This window comes from Pelodiscus sinensis, chromosome 1 (assembly GCF_049634645.1).
Source record: "Pelodiscus sinensis isolate JC-2024 chromosome 1, ASM4963464v1, whole genome shotgun sequence".
In the NCBI taxonomy this organism is placed as follows: domain Eukaryota; kingdom Metazoa; phylum Chordata; order Testudines; family Trionychidae; genus Pelodiscus; species Pelodiscus sinensis.
In genome coordinates this window covers 310,403,338-310,424,264 of record NC_134711.1, presented here as the reverse complement: position 1 = coordinate 310,424,264, position 20,927 = coordinate 310,403,338, and the positions used below count along the sequence as shown (strand labels likewise).

At 46.8% G+C, this 20,927-nt stretch overlaps 1 protein-coding gene across 2 annotated transcripts in view; it reads right to left on the bottom strand.

Moving 5' to 3' along the window:
• ME3 (malic enzyme 3) overlaps window positions 1–20,927 on the bottom strand; it is a 164,621-nt gene that overhangs the window by 129,604 nt on the left and 14,090 nt on the right. Inside the window, exon 1 of one of the 2 annotated variants that reach the window (XM_075919400.1) lies at window positions 18,692–19,224. The exons of the other annotated variant lie outside the window; for it this stretch is intronic. The gene's annotated coding sequence lies outside the window, so the exon portion shown is untranslated. Of the gene's footprint in view, window positions 1–18,691; window positions 19,225–20,927 lie in introns of those variants that run through there. 2 annotated transcript variants of the gene reach the window in all.

Here is a 20,927-nt window from a genome sequence, read left to right as displayed (position 1 = left end):
AAAGCAGAGGTGCAATGTCTAGGACTAGGCGCAAACTGAGAATCAGCTGATTCCTGGCTTGCTCCCGATCCCCACTACTCCTCTGTCTCCCCTGCCTCTCACAGAGATGGTGCTGGGGGAATTAGCTTTTAAGAGCATGCAGAGGGTATGTTACATTGGATGGTTTGGGGCAGTCTTGCTCTCCATTTCACTGGCTCCCAGGATCACTTAGGAGAGGAGAGGCCGGGGACTTTGGGGAACAGGTGGAATGGAAGCAAAGAAGCTCTCATAAAGAAATTGCCATTTCATGGTCATATAGCAATTATTCGGATGGAAAATGTTTTTCTGAGAAAATTTAAATTACAAAGAGCATCCACTGAAGAATTCCATTATCTCAAAGCTTCCTATTTATGTCTCTGAGGGTATGTCTACACTACCCTCCTAGTTCGAACTAGGAGGGTAATGTAGGCATACCGCACTTGCTAATGAAGCCCGGGATTTGAATTTCCCGGGCTTCATTAGCATAAGCGGGGAGCCGCCATTTTTAAATCCCCGCTGCTTCGAACCCCGTGTAGCGCGGCTACACGGGGCTCGAACTAGGTAGTTCGGACTAGGGTGCCTATTCCGAACTACCGTTACTCCTTGTGAAACGAGGTGTACCGGTAGTTCGGAATAGCCACCCTAGTCCGAACTACCTAGTTCGAGCCCCGTGTAGCCGTGCTACACGGGGTTCGAGGCAGCGGGGATTTAAAAATGGCGGCTCCCCGCTTATGCTAATGAAGCCCGGGAAATTCAAATCCCGGGCTTCATTAGCAAGTGTGGTATGCCTACATTACCCCGCTAGTTCGAACTAGCGGGGTAGTGTAGACATACCCTGAGAAAACATAATGAAGGAAAGCTCACAATTTTTTAAATATATTTTATTCCTTAAGTCACTATATGTAGGTAAAAATTCTCTCTGGCTTTGTGAGAATCATCAAGGGAAACAGAGTTGTGGGAAACCACAAACAAGATCCCCCTTCCAGACTGCCCAAACAGACTTATTTCCCAAAAAAGTCAGTCACCTTATTTTTCTGCTTATCCTGAACTTGGCAGGCGAGCCCTTTCCTATAAGATGCAATTCAAGTACTGAAGATTCTTTTTCTCCCAAGAGCATTTAACCAGCATATAATCTGTGGTTTAGTGCCTCATGAATCACCACTATTGTGGTAGCCCACAAGAAATTTTGTTTAGAAAGAATTCCTTCTATGTGTGTGCGTGGGGAATCCCTTTCTCTTGTCCCACAAAGAGAGCAAGGTCTCTATTTCAGGATTCTTTTTCCGATGTAAGTACTAAAGTTTTCAACATTAAAAGTGAGGGCACACTAAATTTTGTATGGAACATGAGTAACTTGGGGACTAAAATGAGGGACATTTGAGAAATATTATTGGGCCATATTGACCTAGGACAGTTGAGATAACCAGAAAGGATCATAGTAAATGGATGTCAAACATGGGAACAACAGTGAAAATGAGTTAAGATTTGGGCCTAAGAGAGTGAAAGAACAAGTTAAAAATCACTTTGGCCAGGTCTACACTCCTTGAGCAGAGCTTGGCACTGTCCACACTGTGGGAGGCCAACAGGAGCAAATGCTCCTGCCAGCTTCCCTTACTCCTCATGACTGCGAGGAATACTGACACCATCTGGAACTGCCTCCAGCGATCGATTTATGAGTCTATACTTGACCAACCCTCCACTTCTTATCCTTTCCCCCCCAACATCCCAAAGAAGAAAAAAAAACACCAACTCACATAAAAGCCAATGACCATCAGCTTCAGGAACTCATGCTTTCTGATCTGCCATTTCTATCCTTTACAATTTAGTTTAATACTCAATAAAGCCTGCTACAAGGCCACCAAGGTACTCAGTCTGAGAGTGATGGAGGCAAGAGGGAAGACAGTTAGCACTTCCGTGGAGGAAGCCTCACTCCAAATCAGAAAGTCTGTAGCATCAGGGCTGTGTCTACACTGGGCCACTTATTCCGGAAAATCAGCCTCTTTTCCGGAATAAGCTGCGAGCTGTCTACACTGGCCCCTTGAATTTCCGGAAAAGCACTGACGATCTACTGTAAGAAATCAGCTGCTTTTCCGGAAAAACTATGCTGCTCCTGCTCGGGCAAAAGTCCTTTTTCCGGAAAACTGTTCCAGAAAAGGGCCAGTGTAGACAATACAGTAGTTTTTTCCGGAAAAAAGCCCCGATCGCGAAAATGACGATCGGGGCTTTTTTCCGGAAAAGCGCATCTACGTTGGCCATGGATGCTTTTCCGGAAAAGCGGCTTTTCCGGAAAAGCATCCTGCCAATGTAGACGCTCTTTTTCCAGAAATATTTATAACGGAAAACTGTTCCGTTTTAAGCATTTCCGGAAATTCATTCCAGTGTAGACGTAGCCCAGGTGTTTTCCAAGTCAGGTGTTGAGACAAAGAGAGTTTGGCTTCACAGAGTCCAGCGAATCTTGATCAAACAAACTGTTCTGGGTGGTTATCAGCTCAGTGTGGCTGGTCGGACCCGCCCCCTCCGGAAGCCCCATGGTCCCCGCTGTGTCCGGAGGACGGGGGCGGAGGGGCACGGGCGCAGGACGCCGCAGAGAGTCTTGGGCGGGGAGCGCTGAGGCCGGTAACAGGCGGCAGGGCAGAAGGACAGCGCCGGAGCGGCCAGGGGCCGGGCGTAGTGACGTCACCAGGGACGTCACCCTCAGGCGACCCGGAAGTGGCGCGAGGGGATGACGTCGGAGGGGACGTCATCCGGGCGGGCGATTTAAATGGGGGATCCGGGCCAGCAAGAGAAGGAGGTTCCCAGGCGAACAGCGAAGGGAGTCAGCAACTAGCAGGTCGGAAACTTTGGAGGCCTTGGGGTGAGGCATAACCCCAGGGTCCTCTGACCCCCGGTAGGAAACACAGGGGGGAAGAAGCGGCCCAGGGCGGGGGAGTGGACCCCGAGAGCGGGGGAGTTTAGGGGTTTTCCGACCCCCTCCACTAGGTCGGACCTGGGTCCGAACCTTAGGGCCCTGGGCCGGGGTTCGGAGCAAGGGTGGGCCCGAACCCCCTTCCCCCCCCAGTGGGCTGGCACACCAGTCGACGCCAATCGGGGCAGGGGATAATTCGCCCTGGCGTGTCTATAACACGACCTAAGTGTAATAAACTTATAGACATTGACCAGACTAAGTGGGTTTGTTGTAGGGAAACCGGGAGAGGGATACTCGGGGACGAGGGGAACCCCGTACACTCAGTTACCCAGTTCTTTGCGCCTGATGACACAGCTGAGCAATTCCCACAATAAGGAGTTGGGATTATTTTGTGGGTTATGGGGCCTGGCTCTGTGATACCAGCCTGTCTGACAGAAGCCAGTCTTTCAGCACTGCCTAGCCTACCCTGCTCTGGACTCTAGCCACTACTTCAATAACAGCAGCAGCTGGATGCCCCAGGCCTTGTTAAATTGCTGGGCCCTGGGGCAGCTGCCCTTCCCCTCCCCCATCAGTGGCCCTGTGCGTGTATAGACCAAAAATGTCATATCCATACACACAGCGGAATAAGCAAAATATATCACATTTCAGCAAACAGAATACTCTGTGCCATACCTACCCCATATGGTTAAATATAAAAACACATCAGCTCCTCCCACCAGTCTTCTCTTATCATGCTGACATTTTCTAAACGTGTGTGTGTGTATGTGTGTGTGCGCACGCGCGCTGTGGGTGCATCTACACAGCATCCTTACCTCAAAATAAGCTGTGCAATGTGCACTGTGCAAATTGCGTAGCTTATTTAGATGTAATTTCAATGTTCTATTCTCAAATGTCCCTCATGCAATGAGGTTTACAGGAACACGAGAATAGCAAGCCCGTTATATTTCAAAATAACGGGCTTGCTCTTAAGATGTGAAATAGCGCTGCTGTGTAGACGTAACCTCTCAGAACATCATCAAAATATACTGGGGGTTGGACATGAACAAAATCTTGCGCATAACATAGTAACACTATACCAGAGCTACTACCTGTGCCATGGTTTTCACAGTAGCACTGAAATGAAACCCTCTCTGTTCCATGTCTTCCACTCTTTAAGACATTAGTGCCAATTCTTAAACTCTTTTTTCTGTGTGTCTGTATCTGTTTTGTAAGAGAAGGGTATACAAGTAACATGAAAAAGTGAAACATCTAAAAGCAAAATACTAAAGATTAACCACAGAAAACAGACTGAGCAATACTATGGTGAAACTTCAAAAGTTCTGATTTCATTTAATTCCTTTAAACCATAGACTTGCAACTGTACATTCATTTCCCAAACATTTCCACTGATGGCTTCCAGTCAACCTTATGTAACCCCCAAGGAGATTACCTATATTCCCGGGGCTCTGTCAGCTGGCAGCTCAGGGAGAGGCACACTGAGTTTGCCTTGGTTCCCCCCCTACCAGGGACAGAGTCTGCCTGGCAACCCATAGGGAGTGAACTTCCAGGGAGTTCAGGACGGGGAGGAGAAGCTATTGTTTGAGGGGTCTGGTGCCAGCCAGTACAAGGGAGGGCTGGCTGTGTGGGAGCTGGAAAGCCCCAGGCCTGCATGCAGGGTTTCCCCCTGAGAACTAGCCTCTAGGGATCTGAAAGCAAGATCCCTCAGCTGGGTTTAATTTCTCCTCTGTTGATTCCCAGTTTGTAGAGTTTGCTGGGAAACTTCCCCAGCCAGGCTGAATTAGCTCTCCAGCTGCCTAGGTGAGACGAATCACCGCATGGTCAGCTCTGTTCTCTCTGCTAGTTCAGGGCTGCTGCCTGCTCTCTCTGTGGCTGTGTCTACACTGGCATCCCTTCCGGAAAAGGGATGCTAATGTAGCACATCGCAATTGCAAATTCCGCGGGGGATTTAAATATCCCCCGCGGGATTTGCATTTACATGGCTGCCGCTTTTTTCCGGCTTGGGGAAAAGCCGGAGAAAAGCGCCAGTCTAGACGTTATTCTCCGGAAAATAAAGCCTTTTCCGGAGGATTTCTTATTCCTACTTTCAAGGAATGCTGGGGTAGGAGATTACAGTTTGAATTTTAGTGCAGTTGTGTAACCTGCACCTTGAGCCTTGCACCCCTTTGTGGTGAGGGGAAATTCTGGGACCAAAGCAGCCTGATTCCTGCCTGAAGAGGATCCCTGCCAGAAGAGACCAGCCCCTCTGCAGGGACTGAGTCATCTCTGAACCGGAGGCTCATTCAAGGAGTGTGTGAGTGCACCATCTTTTAGTTAGTCAGGGAATTTGTTTGAGGATTTTATAACCTGCTGCATATTAAACCTGTGGAGGGATTTACCACCTTCTCCCACTTGTGAGTCCTTTGGGCTGTACTGGACCCAGTCCGCTCCACTGCTAAACCACTGCAGAGAAGAAATTTGTGGTCATAAGTCATCAAGGGCCCCAATAAAGTAGGCATACCAACGGGACACTAATCTTACAGTTGCTGGGCACCGGTGACCCTAAAAATAGTATTTTACCCTGTTCTGTTATATTTGTCTCCTGTTTAATATAATTGTGTTTACTATAGTGTATGTGTTTGTGTTATTTTCTGGGAACCTCCAACTATCTGGCAAGTACATGGGGATTACCCTGGGTTAGAATTTTCCTCCCAAGCTGCCCTGGTGACCCTGCCAGGAAGAAGTGAGGGGAGTGGAGGCACCGCCAAATAAATCCATCGGAAAAAATAAAGTTGAGTGGGTGGCGGGATCCAGAAGAACCCAGACCTGCCCATCAAAACCTGTAAGCAGATTGGCATTAAAGAAGGTAACCAGGTGGAGAGGGGCCCTACACTTACTAAAAAGAGAACTGGAAAAGAGGCAAAAGAAATAAGATCGCTTATGAAGCACATTAAAAGTCACTTACTGGAAAACTGGTTTTTGTAAGCCATTATTGACATAAAGACGTGCTTATCATCTGATTGTAAGGTAAGAAGTACATAAAAATGATGGGTCAGCAGCAAGTTGCAAAATATATTAGTTTCCCACAAACACACAAGATCTGAAGCATGGAGTGATCACTGATCATAAATGCCATAAATCAACCAACAGGCAATGAGCAAAAATACTGATAGGATGCTATAAATAATCATTCTCTATTTCACTGTTCACAGAAGACTAGACGATGGCTTTGAACATTTCCATTGTCATCATACATTCACACTCTGTGGCAAATTTTTTTACTACAGTAAAACTCCAATTGTCCGGCATCCAGAGGTCCGGCACTCTCCTACGGAGATGTGGGCGGCGCAAGCAGGACTGGGGGAGTGGGGCTGTCCCATGGAGATCTGAGCATGTGGGCAGACGGGCAGGCGGCAGAAGCAGGGTTGGGGGCAGCGGGGCTGTCCGGCAGCAGAGATCAGAGACGGCAGGCCGTGGAACCAGGGCTGCATGGGCGGAGGGGGAGCTGACTGGGGGAGATCAGGAGGAGGAGGACGGGTGAATCAGCTGCCAGAAGCAGGGCTGGTCGGGGCAGCGGGCCTGGTGGGGAGGGTCGTCGGGGGAGCAGGGCTGACCGGGGGAGATTGGTGGGAGGCAGGGGGAAATGGCCGCTGGAAGCAGGGCTGGACGGGGGCAGCAGGGCTGGACTGGGGAGATCAGGAAGAGAAAGGAGGGGGAGCAGGACTGACCTGGGCACATGCAGACCCTGGCAGACGAGTGAGTCTGGCCAGGGATTCCATTTTGCCTCCTCCCCCCCCCCATACCCTCCCTGGAATAGTTGCGAACTGCCTGGCAGGTAGACACACTCAGACAGCATGAGCACATCTACCAGCCAGGCTGCTGAGGACTAATACACCTAATTATAATAAAACGTTCCTAATTAGAAAATACCAGGTATTTTATATGTCTGGTAATTTCTCAATTTCTTTCCCAGACAAAACCTTCAAATACTGGAGTGTCCAATACAAAACCGGACACCTGGCAACCCTACCCTTCCTTGCACCCTCCCTCTTAGCCAGATACCTTACCCCCAATCTGCTCCTGCTCCCGCCTCCTGAAGTGCTCTTGTGGCGCCAGGTCCCCCAAGCCCTGGCCCAGGCTGGGTGGAGGATGCAGCCGGGTGAAACACTGAAAATGTATTCATTTTTATTCTTTTTTTTATATGCATTTTTATTTTTGGGCTGCAAAAGACAGTACTGAAAAAAAAACGGGTTCTAACTAAAGTATAAAGTTTGGGAAACCCTGATCTAGCCAGCTTCTATCCATCTTACAGTCCATTTATCCAATCCATATGCCCTTAACTTGCTGGCAAGAATATTGTGGGTGACTGTATCAAAAGCTTTGCTAACACTGGCACTGGGTGCTTTGGGAGGACCAGAAACAACTTATTTGAATATTCATCATTTGCTTATTGAATATGCAAATGAATGTTACTGGTACTCCAGAAGCTCGTGAATGGCTTTACTGGTCCCTGTGTCAAAAAGTTTGGGAACCCCTGGTCTAGACTACATGACTCCGTCGACGGAGACATGTAAACTAGTTTACCCGGCATAGGCAAAGAAGCGGAGATTTAAATAATCCCCGCTTAATTAAAATAAACCTGGCCACCGCGCTGTGCCGACAATCAGCTGATCCGGCACAGCGCAGTAGTCTAGACGTGGATCGGTCGGCTGGGGAAGCCTTTGCTGACCAATCCCTTATGCCTACTTTTGTTGGGACAGGCTTTTCCAAAATTTGGCCTGTCTAGACTGGGCCGAATTTTAGAAAAAAACCCTCTTTTGAAAGCCCCCTTCTTCCTCCTGGGACGAGGAATACACGGGCTTTTGAAAGAGTATGTTTGCTCTGCCGCAAAAAAAAGCGGAAGAGCAAATGCATTCCCTAGATGAGGTGGAGTTTTTTCGGGATACTGAAAGTCTAGCCGTACCCAAATAGAGTGTGTGTGCATATGTACAATTTGAGCCCAAGTTTCATTTAGAGGTTTGCCTTGTTACTTGCTACGTTCTATAAATCGGTGCTCATATACTATGTCTTGAAGGCCATTTAAACAGACAGCCCTAGAACATTCCACCACAGACTATCATATATCATGGGCACACAGCTATGATGCAGAATTAAATCTAGTTTTCTGTTATAAGCCTAATTTTAAAAGTGCCCCCTCCCCAATTTCAATAATCCCCATCAAAATTTACTTTAAGTTTTCCTTCTGATATTTCTCCAGCAGGTTCTCTAGCAGGAAGAGAATTGTTCAGCAAAGTTCAAGGTTACTTGGAAAAGGCAATGGGAAGAGATGAACTATTTGATTTTTCCAAAAGCCTCTAACTTTGTTTGTCTTGGAAGATCACTGTTCAGACACAGCATGGTGTTATTTTGCTCAATTGTCCTCAATGAGAATTCATGCCTGAGTATTTTTAGGCAGTCTGGGTTGTTATTTTTAGGGCTATTCTCCACACTTTTGAACTCTGCCAAGACCTGATGGGAGAGTGCATGTACTTTGGGTTCAATCCTGAAAATATACTGGACTTCAGATTAATTATCATGAGCAGCCTCATGAGATTCTGCTTGTGTCAGTAAGCACTATATCTCAGTAAACTGCTCACAGAATCAAGCCCATTTGAGATGAAACTTTTAGATGAGGGGTTCTCAAACTCATGGCCCTCTGGGCCATCTGCAGCCCGAGCAGTTCCACAATCTGGCCCACGCATGGCTCTTGGCACATGAATCCTGGTAGCCCTGGGGAAGGGTGTCCATACCCTTCCCCCAAGTCCAGTCCCTGCTCCGCTCCTGCCCTGCCACTTCCTTCCCCAGCTCTCCCCCCCAGTCACACTGTTTCCATCAAACCCCTTCCATAGGGTTGCTGCTAGGGTTGCCAGATGGTTGAACCAAAAAGAGCCAGAAGCTGCTTTAGCCCCGTTGTGCTATCAGTTGTGGCCCTGGGGGGCTTAGGGGGAATTTAAATTAGGAATGTAAAAAAGTAGTTGTATAGTGGACTAATCGCATTCTCTCTCTCTCTCCTCCCCCCCCCACCCCATTGCTGCCTCTATATCAGAAGCAGCAAGGAGGGGAAGCAGAAGCTGGAGCTGGGGGCAGCCAGCTTAAAAGCTGAAGCAGTCCCTGCTGGCATCGGGTCCTAACTGCTGCACCTCTGCCTTTACATTTCAAAGGCAGAAATGCAGCAGTTGGGACCCAGCGTGAGCAGAGCCTATGCCAGGTTCTCTACTACCCCTCTGCTTTTGCAATGTAGTAAGAGCTGCCCGCAGCCTGAAGCAGGCTTCAATGAAGCAGTCCTCTTAAACAGTCCCCGTTCGCACCAGGTTCCCTGCTGCACCTCTGCAGACAGCTCTTACTACATTGCAAAGGCAGAGGCGCAGCAAGGATAGCGAGTGTCCCCCTTCCCTCTTCTCGACTAATCGAGTAGTTGATGGAAATTCCCTCGACTACTCGATTAGCTGATTAATTGAAATTTAACATCCCTAGTTTAAATCACCCAGAAGTGGCAGAGGGTGTATGGGTGTGTGTGTGTGTGTGTGTGTGTGTGTGTAAATGCGCAGAGACTCACTGCCTGCCCCCAGAGCCCTGTCAGAGGTGGTGCAAGCTGGCTTATTAGGAGAATTTGAGGACTGGCACTGGCCCTAAGGTAAATTGAGTTTGAGACCCCTCCCTGCTTTAGACATTACTCTGATTTCAGCTTTTACTTTTTTTTTAAATTCCAGCCCTTTTCATTGCAAAGAACCTTGTAAGTGGACAGCTATTAGCTAAAGTTGAACGTTTGTCATGGTAATTCTGTCTTCCAAAAGTAACAGACTATTCCCAGACCTCCCCAAGAAGTAAATTAAATTAAATTCTAAAGTTGATGTGACATGAATATTGAGAATTCGGAGCATTCAAAATGTTCTATAGCACCGTTGACTTACATGTTTCATAGGGGTGCCCATGTTAGTCTGTTTCAACAAAAACGACAAGGAGTCCTATGGTACCTTAAAAATTAACAAATATATTAGAGTATATGCTTTCATGAGCTGGAACCCACTTCGTCAAATGCACAAAGTGGGTTCCACCACAAAATATATGTCCTAATATATTTGTTAGTCTTTAAGTTGCCACAGGACGCCTCCTGCTTTAACTTTAAACTTCCTGGTTAAACATAAATAATAATATGGCAAGTTACTGGCTGAGTCCACTTCTCATCCTTAACCATGCATTAGTCTTTTGGGATTTTTTTATTTAAGAATTTACCTTTCAAGTCTGTTTTAATACAATATATGCTATTGCATTTCATTTGTGCATCTTTCCTCTCTGAAAGTAAAGCCACAGGGCTCCAGAGCAGGTTTACACTGTTAAGTACAGGCTTATGTGCTTTGCTGCATAGGATGAAAACACTCATGTGCTTTTGGGCCTGATCCAAACCCTTAAAAACTACTGCCAACTTCAGTAAGCTTTGGATCAGGCTGTAAATGCTTTGCCATAAGGAAAGCAAAAGAAAACTTGGAACACTGATCTTTCAGTCTTCATCAAATCCCCATCACAGCACCTGCCCAGTCAGGAGTCACGTGCAGCAATCAGCAAAGATACAACCAGACATCACAGCCAGATTGCCTTTCCACCAGCTTTTAGAGTAAGCTTGTATCTTACATGAGCTCTGTATTTGAAATATTACTCATTCAATAACACAGTTCAAGTGCTTATAAAAATATACAGACATTCACTTCTGTAGTCTAGCCACACCATAGCTGGAAATGTAATCTGAATGATTAATGAGGTGTTCTGAATGGAGACATAATGACCCAGTTTTAGTGGCTGGAATTATACCTCTCCCCAGATCAGTGGTTTCTCGCTGCTCAATTCTTGTCCATATAACCTTTTGGCAACACACCATGAAATGTGTCTCCTCTTTTTATAAACAAGAATGGCTAGCTGACACAGCAAAGGAATGCAGCAGCTGATCTGCCAGGTGATATATTAGTATGTTAGTCAATGAGCTGAGAACGGCACACTTCCTCAGTGGAGACTGGAGGCAATACACTAACAATTCTAGGTGGGAGAGTGGCTGATTCCGTGGTCAGGGCACCTGCTGTGGGGGAACTGGGTTTAACTGCCTGTCGCACCACTAATTTGCTGTGTGTCCTTGGTCTAGTCACTCAAGTTGAAGATTTGATTTCCATCTTGGGTAGAGGTCCACGCTAGTTCTGGGCAAGCTAGCATGCTAAAATACAAGCGCAGCCGTGGTGGTGCGGGTACAGTGGGATGAACTAGCTACCACAAGCACAATCCCACCCAAGACCCTCAAATTCGTCTATCACTTGGCAGGTATGTATAGAATATCATAGGCTAGAATTCCCTATGTACCCTGATATAAGTGTGGAGCAGCAACTGACCTCTCTCTCATCAAGGTCAAGACATCAAGATTTTTGTCCAATAAAAAGCAATTTTTGGTATAGTTTTTGGTCAAAAGTCTGCCCAGGTTAAAAAAAACACTCCACACAACCCCTTCAAACCACAATATTCACTGTCTTCATTTACTTTCTCTGTGAGAGAAATCTTAAGAGGTGCTGAGCCTTGCCACTGGGAATTTGAGGTACAGGCAGTCCCCGACTTACGTGGATCCGACTTATGTCGGATCCGCACTTACGAACGGGGCTTTTCTCGCCCCGGAGCTCACGGGCGGTGGGTCGCCACCCGTGTCCTCCGCAGCGAGAAAAGCTTCTCCCGGTCTCCCTGGTCTGCTGGGGGAGTCCAGCAAAGCCGCTGGACCCCCCCCAGCAGACCAGAGACACCCGAGCAAAGCCGCCGCCTGGGCGGCTTTGCTCGTTTGCCCGGGAGCAAAGCCGCCCAGGCGGCGGCTTTGCTTGGGTGTCCCTGGTCTGCTGGGGGGGGGTCCAGAGGCTTTGCAGACCAGGGAGATGCAGAGCAAAGCCGTGGAGCACGCCCGCAGCGGGACAGCCCGGGCGCACCTGGGCTGTCCCGCTGCGGGCTCCCCGGCTTTGCTCCCCGTCTCCCTGGTCAGCAGACCAGGGAGACGGAGCAAAGCCGTGGAGGATGCGGGCGGTCCGCCACCCGCGTCTCCCTGGTCTGCTGGGGGGGGGGGGGGTGCAGCTAGTGTCCCCCCTTCCTCCTCCCCAGCAGACCAGGCTTTTCAGAAACCAAGAGGAACAAATTTTCTCCTTCCTCCTTGTGACACCCTTTTAGATATTTGAAAACCGCTATCATGTCCCCCCTTAATCTTCTTTTTTCCAAACTAAACAAGCCCAGTTCATGAAGCCTGGCTTCATAGGTCATGTTCTCTAAACCTTTAATCATTCTTGTCACTCTTCTCTGTACCCTTTCCAATTTCTCCACATCTTTCTTGAAATGTGGCGCCCAGAACTGGACACAGTACTCCAGCTGAGGCCTAACTAGTGCAGAGTAGAGCGGCAGAATGACTTCACGAGTTTTGCTTACAACACACCTGTTGATACAACCTAGAATCATATTTGCTTTTTTTGCAACAGTATCACATTGTTGACTCATATTCAACTTGTGGTCCACTATGACCCCTAGATTCCTTTCCGCCATGCTCCTTCCTAGACAGTCGCTTCCCATCTTGTATGTATGGAACTGATTGTTTCTTCCTAAGTGGAGCACTTTGCATTTCTCTTTATTAAACCTCATCCTGTTTACCTCTGACCATTTCTCTAACTTGCTAAGGTCATTTTGAATTATGTCCCTATCCTCCAAAGAAGTTGCAATCCCACCCAGTTTGGTATCATCTGCAAACTTAATAAGCGTACTCTCTATCCCAATATCTACATCATTGATGAAGATATTGAACAGTACGGGTCCCAAAACAGACCCTTGCGGAACTCCACTTGTTATCCCTTTCCAGCAGGATTTAGCACCGTTAACAACAACTCTCTGACTACGGTTATCCAGCCAATTATGCACCCACCTTATCGTGGCCCTATCTAAGTTATATTTGCCTAGTTTATCAATAAGAATATCATGCGAGACCGTATCAAATGCCTTACTAAAGTCTAGGTATATGACATCCACCGCTTCTCCCTTATCCACAAGGCTCGTTATCCTATCAAAGAAAGCTATCAGATTAGTTTGGCATGACTTGTTCTTCACAAACCCATGCCGGCTATTCCCTATCACTTTATTACCTTCCAAGTGTTTGCATATTATTTCCTTAATTACCTGCTCAATTATCTTCCCTGGGACAGACGTTAAACTGACCGGTCTGTAGTTTCCTGGGTTGTTCTTATTCCCCTTTTTATAGATGGGCACAATATTTGCCCTTTTCCAGTCTTCTGGAATCTCCCCTGTCTGCCATGTTTTTTCAAAAATCATAGCTAAAGGCTCAGATACCTCCTCTATCAGCTCCTTGAGTATCCTGGGATGCATTTCATCAGAACCTGGTGACTTGCTGACATCTAACATGAAGACAGGGAGAAATGAAGTCCTAAGGTGTATATTGCTTCCTAGAAGAGCTGTAAAGGTGTTTGTCCCACTTGCCCTAGTGTCACACTCTGGCATGTTTATAGTCCTGTGAACTGCTCTAATTATCCCCTCCCAAAAAATAAAGAATTAAACACCACCCCTCATGTCAATTTGTTATTCCCATCAGAATTGGCAGTCAAAGAGCCTGGCTTCACATTATAAACTGCAAGGCAAACACCGGCATTTTTGCAAGTGAAGTGAGAGGAAAACGCCCCTGGAAAGTCCTAATAAATGCCAGAAGGGTTTCCAGCTTTCCAGGAAATAAGATTGCTGGACTCCCATCTACTTTATTTCTGGCTTCAATGGGAAGCTTATTTTGCAACTATACTGCAGTGCTCTTGGGCTGCCAGTAGACGCGGTACTTGACCTTGCACAGAAATCCTAAAGGTGGTTGTGCTAAACAAGATTTAGTTACAGTTATACCCTCGCTGCATTCATTAACTTTTAGCAAGCAGAAAATCACAGATTAATATGACGGCACCAACCAAAGCTTCATTGCTGTTTTCCTGGACTGTTTTCTGAAGTATGTCAATTAATTTAATTAGCTTCTTTGGAGATTGCATGAGATAGGCAAGTTAAATGGACAAAAACAGGTCACTCTTAGGTAGACCTTCCTAAGATAGTATGCATTGGCCATGCATTCCTGCTGGCTTCACATTGAAAATGTCCCTTGACTGATAACAATTTGCAAAGACAGGTCTCAAAGGCATTTGTGTAACTTTCATAGGCAGTGTGGCCTAATAGATAAAGCACTAGACTGGGGCTCAGGAAATCTGGATTCCTGTCCCAGCTCTGCCACTAACCTGCACTCTTGTGCCTCAGTCTCCCCATTTTACAGAGGCGGGATAATGAACTTTATCTCTTTTGCAAAGGCCTTATAGAATACAACCTAAAAGGACTATATAAGATCTAGGTATTACTATAGGACAACTCTAGACCATCACTAACCTTTCTTTGGCTTTTTAAGAAATATGCCTAACTTTTCTCCAATAACTGCTGTTAAAAAAAAGTGAATATATTTCCCAGCAGACCACAAGGCTACTTTCAGTTAACTAATTGTGCCTCCAAATGTTGCAGGAAATGCACTCGGAAGGAGACAGGCAGCGTGAGGTGGATGAAGTTGAGAGACAATGTACCACAAAGTAGTTTGGTTCTGGTGTTCTTTGGCAGTGGCTGTGGGTACAGCAGGGACCTGCACATTAAGTAGCAGTAACAATCATGTCACCTGTGCCAAACTCTATTTTCACTTGCTGAGATTTCAGCTTAAATCATTAAGAAGCTGCATGAATAGATATTCCCGTTTCTACCGCAAGTCACTTACAAAGCAAAACTGGGAAGTGCCACAGCGCACGGACCTTAGTTTACACCCTGAGCAGTGCTGGACTGAGCCATACTTGTGCCCTGGGCAGTGGGCGAGCGGCGCATGCGTGGCCCCGCCCCCGGGCGCGCGGTGCCCCTTCCCACTTCAATCAGGCACCCCCCATAGGTTGGCACCCCAGGCAGCTGCCCGGCTAGTCCCCCCCTTAATCCAGCCCTGACCCTGAGAACCAGCAATGACCCATCTGTGGAGCTCTTTTTACTCAGAAGGGCCCTGGGGTCCACTGAAGTCAATGGAAAGAGACCCAATTGGATACACCCATGCTGAGTTTTGGAAGGCAGAGTGCTGGGAGGGAGAGGGGAGGTCCCTGAGGCATGCCAGTGCAGAGGGAGTCATGTCACATAGCTGACTCCTTAGCATGTGCCCTGAAGCCCCTTCAAAAAGTGAAAATGAATGAGTCCCAGAATGCCCAGGAGTGGCATTCAAATGTGATTTAGCTGACACGTGTTTATTAAAAAAATCTCATGTAAACATACAACTCATTAGTGAAGGTACCAAGGCAGATGCTGCAAAGAACAAACTAGTCCAGTCCTCAGGAACCACCCTATTCAGAGGCTGTGGTATGTCTTACTGTAGCTTTCACACCTGTTTCACCTATCAAGCCATCCCCTCCACAAGAGGGTGGGAAAGGGTGAGGAAACTCTATTAGCATAATAGTCCCTTAGGCCCGGTCTACACTAAAGGGGAAGTCGACATAAGATGTGAAACTCCAGCTACGTTAATCACATAAATCGTATTTTTGGGCTGCAAATGCTCCTGTCAACTTCCCTTACTCCTCGTGACAAGCAGAACTGGCGGTGCGGATGGGGGTGCCCTCTCAGTTCAAATTAGCAGGTCTTCACTAGACCTGTTAATTCGAATGCTAGAAGACCAACCTCCAGAGGATCGATCTCCTCTATAGTATAGACAAGTCCTTACAGAATCACAGAGACATATTGGAACACTGCAGGTACCAATTCCAGCACATGGGCTGGTCTGAACTTCCTGATGGCTCCCCGCCCCATTTCAGATCAACCATATCCAACATGATGGCAATTTAACCCTATCACTGAAGGTGCTGTCTGAACACATCATTATATTTGTATTAATAAATCACATTTATTACAGTAAAACCTACAGGCCAACCAAGTATGGGGCTCCATTGTGCTAGGCGCTGTACAAATACAGAGTTGTAGCTGGTCCCTGCCACAAAGAGCTTATAGTCGAAATAGACAAGAAAGAAACAGGGAGGGAGAAGGGACCTGACATGCAAGCAGGATGGGTGGTTTAGTTAGGAGAGAAATCAATCAAATCGATAAGTGAGACAGGGAAGGACCATATGAAGGAGAGAAGTATGGAGTGAAGCTAAGGTGATGAGACTGAAGACTTTCTCTTTTCTTCCCAATCCTCCTTAGATGAGAGTCTTTCTGAACTCAAAGCAAGTTCTTGCCACGCTGACTCAAAGGATTCAACTTGCAGCAATTCCTTATTCTCTCAGCCATGTTTTTAAAGGGACCATATTTTAACAATCTCCGCCAATGTGAAATATTTCTTAGCAGATGATATCTTGGCCTTCACTGTACTCAGGTCCACAGAATGTCTGCACAGAACTTCCTTGGCTTGGTGAATCTGATAGCAAGATACCTTTAGTATTAGGTTTTTCCCCTGTGGTTTGTCTCTGTAGCACCAGTATGCACTGGACTTCATTTTGTTGTATTGTGTTGTACCTGCAGTTAGTAGTGCTCACAAGTGACAGCATCACACATCTAATTCTCTGAGTGCTTCCATGGATCAGAGAGTTTGATGTATATAGGATACTACAGGGATGAAAGTAACAAATTTCTTACACGTACTGTCCATCATAGGGATCTCAGTGCAGTAGGGGGTCTCAGCGCAGGAGCTGAGGCGTTGCAATATGACAGTACCTGTGAGAAATGTAAGTGTGTGGTGGAGTGTGGGGGGCTTAGGGCAGAGGATTGTGGTGTGTGTGGGAGTATATGCAGGAGACAGAGTACAGGGCTGGGAATGTGGGGGGAAGGCTCAGAGCAGCGGGTGTGTAGGTCCAGGAGTCAGGCCACAGGGCTGGGAGTGGGAGGGAGAGTATGTGGGGATGCCTGGTTACCTTACCTGGCTGGTGGACAGGTCCCTGCTGCTGCAATAAGGGAGCTGTGGGCTGGCTGTGTGGAGGCGCTGCTTCAGGGAAACCGGCAGCAATGCTAGAACCCCCCTAGCCTGCTGCTCCCTTCTCATGGCTTCTTCCCAGGGATCACTGGCAACAGTGCACACCACGGATGGCATGTGTGCTGCTCAGTGTCCTCTGAAGGGACAGCAGAACAGGTGCAGATGCACCAGTAATCCAGCTGCCTGCCTCGCCTGGCTGGGTGCAGGAGCCTGGCTGGGAGAGTGCACCGGACTTTCACCTCTGATATTCTGTCATTTCCACTGCAAATTGCAAACAAAATCTTCGGCAACAACACTGCACCCATGATGTGGTAGGTTGGGATGCAGCACTTATAACCAAACTAAGTTCATAATGAAACAGTCCTCTAGGCAGGAAAGGGGAAGAGTTATTTGCTTAGGACTGAGCCATGCCAATAATTAAAGGTGCTGACATGTATCTAGACATGTATCTACGCAGAACGTAATGCTGCTTTATCTGAAATATCTGTACTACTGCCCTCAAAAGCCTTGTTATGCAACATAATAAAGACTTAACTGCATGTTTTACAAAACTGAATACAGTTAATCTGTTTGGACGAGGGACAGGCTCGTCAATTCATACTTTAATCCCATGGAGAAAATTTCTTGGGGCCATATTGCTGATCATTTACCCACAAGCATGTTTACTGCAAACCCATCCTTGTTCCACACACAGAACGGGTCACAAATGTTCTCTCAGTGTGGGCTGAAATGGAACATTTTACTCATACAATGCTGAGATAGCAGCCCTCCTCTTGGCGACTTAGGACTGCAACACATTTGGATCCTTCGAAGAACATACTGCAACTCTAGCTGGTGCTCTTTGCTGTAGCGACCAAATCCATGATAAGTATTGCCATTAATACACCCACCCAGCCAGCCCTACTAAAAAAAAGGAAACCCCTCTGAGAGAGGTCTTTCCTCTGTCTCCCAGTTCATTCTATGCTTTACAATGTTGTGCAAAACAGAGAACAAGATGGTCCCTATTCTGGCAAATTTACAATCCAAAAGTGTTTACAATCTGGTTAGAGCATAAACATGCCTAAGTAGTGACTGTGTCTTCTTCTGTTTTATACTAAGTTAGCACTCTGCCAATGCTTAAAAATATAATAAATCATACAGCATATTCTCTTGGTAGGATAAGACAATAAAAATGTGAAGTGCAGCAAATAAAACTATGGGGTGTGGGCTTGGGGGGTTGTTTTTTTGACAGAATCTCTCTTTCTCCCTCCCTCCCCTCTTTTGGCAGCTTTCAAAGAACAGAAAGCTTTGTTATTTCAAATATTCTTAATGAAAAGAAATTACATTATAGCAGCAATTTGTTGGTTAAGCATCAAAGATTTAAAACTGAAGATAGAAATCCCCCCCCCACACACACAAAAGTGAGGTTTAAAATAGAAAGAGGATAGTTTATCTTCCCTATTGACACACATTAAGAACCAAGAACAGATAAGTTTGCTTTTGTACTAAGTCTTTTCTTGATGTAGGCTGCTCACAGAGTGAGAGCGCCTTACTAGTAGGAGAGGTTTCACCATGCCCAAAGCTTTACAGCTTGTCTGACCTGTTTCTATTCATGGTAGTTCTAAAATTAAGCCCCTCCAAAAGATACACAGGTCTGAATAGAGAGTTAGAGTTTTAATAATAGCCCCAATAAAACATAACTGGGAAGGGATGAGAAGATGGAGTACTCGTCTAAAAAGCTTCCATTTTTCAGCCTGACTTACCTCCTAAATTTTGCTTGTATAGTATTCTTGGCTTCAAAATCCCAAGCATAGTTAAAACAACCATTTGTCTTTTAGCTCACTGCTCCTGCTACACTGAATAGAAATAAGACCGTCTATAATCCCACATCAGCTCTAATCACAGCTGCTTAGCTGAGGCTTCTCTTGCCAACAACACCACACAGCACTCACTGGGCCAGGGGGGCACTGAAAAGATACATTTCAGTGACAGCTGTGTGCCACTTTCCCAGAGACTGCAGCTGCTCCAGAGCTACCAGTGGTAAAAGCCTGGCTGAAAAACTTTTTCAGCACTATTGCAATGTGCTGGGCACACTGAACCTGTGTGGGCCATGGGGCTCAAAATGCCAGTCTCATCTGCACTGGTTCTAGCACTAGTGCATGGGGGAACATCATCTGTTAGCTTAGAAAAGGCCCAAAAGCTGCAAATCAGATAATTTGTCTTAAGGCAAAAATGTCCTCCTTTGACCAAACCAGGTGTAACGCATTAGGGCTCAGGATGGTGAATACCTTTGTGACGACGCAGTCGCGGTTCCCCCAATCCTGCACCCCCATAGCAGCCACAACAGCCTCCACCAGCCAGCAGAATAGAAAGGGGTATATTGATTTTCCAGAATACAGCACAGCATAGACGTGATGTGGCAATAGGAGGGGGGCTAGGATGCCCCAAACCTCTTAAGGCGGGGTGCCTGAGCCCCTAGTCTCCAAGCCCCCTCCCTAGGCTGTCTCCATCATGTTTCCAGCCCCAGACTCACTCTTCCTCCCCCCCATGTACTTCCTTTGTTCCAACCTCCTTCCCTCCCACCAGTCAGAACCGGTCAGGGCAGTGTCTGGCCCCCCTGCTGGGCTGTGGTCACAGAAAGGGCCAGTAGGGGACAGCCCAAGCCTAGCGACCAGCAAGATGCCCCACTACATCACACATCCTTCCACACCCGAAGAAGCCAATCACTTGTAGGAAATGGAGAAAGGCAAAACATACTGCCAAAGCTCAAGAGAACTCTAGGTGTTATAAACAGTCAATCATGTCATTTGCCCTGCTTGGGAACAATGGAAACAACCATCTATTTGACATACAAATAACATGATGGTATTTAAAGACCTTGGAATAAGGGTCAAGTTCAATGTCCAAAGTTGTCCTATTTATGGTTTATAAATCCAATCTGCCTTGAGATCAGTAAATCAAAGTCCAAAAGAAATCTAACTTACTTACTGTCTCATCTCAACATAATATTAAATAGTTATGGAAAAACAAGGACAGAGGAAGCAGGAAGCAGAAACAGATGGAAAAATAAGTTGATTTCATTTTCTATTATATTAAACTTTTTATTGAAGGCTTCTATATAACTCCTTTTTCCATCACCCCCTGTAACCAGTTTTAACTTTATTTATGGGCTGTTGCCACTAAAGAATAAGGAAGTGCTAGCCCAGGACTAAGGGAAGCTTACAAGCAAGGACTGCAAATCAGGATCTCAATCTGGAGGAGTATGAGCAGTCCATAGCAGCTCACTGGATCAAGCTCTAGGACAGTTCAAAGGTGGAATTAGTTAGGTTTCCCACACCTTCTTTCCAAGACACTGTCTTTTCCTTAGAGTTCTCATCTGCTTATGTAGCAGCAGCAGCAGTTCTGAACTAATCCTATCAGCCAAAATGGTGGCAACGTGAATAAAGTGTTTAATGGTGCTTTATGACTGGGGGGGGGGGGTGCTAAAGAAATTCATTTTACATTCTTTCCATCCAAAATCACAGTTTCACCTGCTTGCAATAGATGCATCTGGTTCAGTGAGTTAAAATCTGTAGTGCACAAAGAACAAGACCCCAGTAGGGTGCTAACTGTCTAACCACATAAACGCAAACACCCGTGCCCCACTCCTGCCCCATCTATGTGGTCCCGCTCTGCTCACTCCATCTCCCCTCTGTACGTCACTCACTCTCCCTGACTCTCACACTTTCACCAGGCTGGGGCAGGGAATGCAGGTTCTGGGCTGGGGCCAAAGGGTTTGGAGCATGGGAGGGGCTTTGGGCTGAGTTTGGGGCAGGAAGTTGGGGTGCAGGAGGAGGTGAGGGGTGTGGGCTCCAGCCAGGTGATGTGTAACTCAGGTGGCTCCTGGTCGGCGGTACACTAGAGCTAAGGCAGGCTCCTTGTCTGCCCTGGCTCTGAATTGCTTCCAGAAGCAGCCAGCATGTGCCTGAGGCCCCAGCTCCATTTGCTGCCCATGCCCAC